The sequence below is a fragment of the Octopus sinensis genome, linkage group LG12 (assembly GCF_006345805.1).
Source record: "Octopus sinensis linkage group LG12, ASM634580v1, whole genome shotgun sequence".
Taxonomy (NCBI): Eukaryota; Metazoa; Mollusca; class Cephalopoda; order Octopoda; family Octopodidae; genus Octopus; species Octopus sinensis.
In genome coordinates, this window is record NC_043008.1 from 69,170,024 (window position 1) to 69,172,523 (window position 2,500).

Here is a 2,500-nt window from a genome sequence, read left to right on the forward strand (position 1 = left end):
GAGATCTACGCAACCCCAAGCCTGCCTAGCCGAGAGAAGGAACCGTAGTGCTGTTTAGGAAAGGCCTGGATCTCAAGGTATGGATATCTCTGGGCACGGATGATAACTTGGTGTCCCTGGATGTGAGCAATAGTGAAGGTGGTTCTTTTAATCAAGTCACTGTGTACGCTCCGACTATATCGGGGTAACTAAATTGCTTCAGACGTTTGTAGATTTTCCTTGAGACGTCTAGATTTCCCGATGGCGCCAATGTGAACTTTGGCAAACAGTGCCAGGTTTTCCAGTTGGTATCGACATAGAGTATCCCGCAGACCAGTAGACAGAAGTAGCATAAACTATACGTTATTCAAAGTTGTCGGCTACACTTTGGTAATGAGTACATTCGACCTAGTTAGTATCTATAGGCAGGGCTCCTGATACTGGAAACCAAGCGCATTTTCCCTCCCGCGTCAAGCTTTCAGACACTGGGGTAGTTGGTTATTCCATCGGAAGTTGTCGGGTGCAGTCGTCAACAACCTGTGGTGGATAGTGGTATTAGAGTAGAGGCGGTAGGTTTTAGTGAAGAAATACCTTTAGAGGAATCTAGATTAGAGGGAAGCCCAGTTAGAAAACTAGAAGAGGCACGTAAACGGGGCGATAGGAAGCTGCCCCTGAAAGGTTGGGTGAAAATGACGAATGTGTATATCACTTCCTTCATCTACCATCCTGCTTCTTTGCTGATCAAACTGGACCATTCACTCTCCTACTTTTTGTTGAAAGGAAGAGTTATGCTTGTCAGACGTTCCATTTGCAGCCGCAACGTGGAAGGCAGGCGATTCCGTGGATAAATATCTGCAGACATGCTCATAGGCTGCGATACCTCCAGCGATTCCTTGACGCTGAGTGGGTATGATCGCCATTTTTCAGACGATATTTTCCGCAGCTAGTATTATTGACGGAACTACAGTGCTGGATGAAACGTAAACCAAAAAAGAGCGCTTGGCACCTGAAGTATTTGGAAACACGCACAGCCCTCTGCTATGCGGGCAATGTTGTAGGTAGGCGATACGTGGCGGTCAACAGCGACGACGTCTTCGGGGAAATTCAGTTAACTGATCTTTCACGGTGGAGTTTCGGGGCGGGGGTCAATGGACAGTTTCCAGAAATCCCTGGTCTGGCAGTGCAACCGGGAGGCTCTGCCAGTTCGAAACAAGCTTTACAGAGATGGAGGTGCTGTCAGACAGACTATTCCGAGATGCGTGCAAGACGATGAAACTGCGCTTCAGGCATTCGTCTCGCCGCTTTCTTTTGACCTGGAGGGGCAGGTAATTTTTCTTTGTCAGGTGACTATGGTGAGTGAGGTGGTGTGATGGACAAGTTGAAATGATTGTAGAAAGATATTTTCCTCTTCAGCCAGGCCCTCAATCAACTTTTATAGGTTCCACTTGAAAAGAAATGTGAGGTTAGAGAGGAAAGTTCTACTCCCTAGCATTTTCGTTGCAAAGTGGATGAATGTAGTGAAGATGACCTTCATAAATAGGCCTACTCTGAACATACGTCTTTTGGCTGGAGTGGGTGAGGAGAGAGTTGCTTGCCTGGGGTACCGTTGGTGATCGGGGTGGCCTGGATGTGCGGGGTTCGCTGACTGCCCCAGGTAGAACTCTCCCCTTTGGGGAATTTTTATTATCTAAATGTTGTTACTTGTAAGTTTCATTGTTTGCACGTATTTTGAGTTAAGCCCAACTTTAGTTTCGTGTTTGGCCTTTGGGGCCAATAAAGCAAAGATTATTATTATTACCATTGGCGGGGTATTGGACTGGCGAGCAAATTGCTTTGCATTATTTGCGCTGGATATTTACATTGTAATTTCAAATTACACTTATGTCATATTTGCTTTCCGCCGTTTAGAGGTATTTTCACTGTATTAAAAGTGCTTTACATAGGATGTGAGCGGTGCCTAGTAGTGCTATTTTTTTTTTCTGTATGTTGTATACATTCTTTAGTCCTGGTGCTTCGGTTATGCATTAGTCTCAATATTTTTAATTATATCTAATGCTCCTATCATTATAGGAATTGTTTTTTTTTTAGATCCCACATTTGGGCTACATCTATTTCCAGATCTTTGTATTTCAAGAGTTTCTCTGTTACTTTTAGAGATATATTATCATCTGTTGGTATTGATACATCGATTAAAACGCATATTTTTTCTTGGTGAACTCCTACTACTATATCCGATCTATTAGCTTGATACAACTATATCCGGTCAACGAGTTTTGATACATCTATATCCGGTCTATTAGCTTTGATACAACTATAACCCGTCTATTAGCCTTGGTACACCTATATCCGGTCTATTAAACTTGATACAGCTATATCCGGTCTATTAGCCTTGATTTTATTATTATTATTATTATTATTATTATTATTATTATTATTATTATTATTATTATTACTATTATTATTATTATTATTATTTGAACTTCTACCTTCCATTTTGTTTCCATTTCTTGTCGAGTGTCAC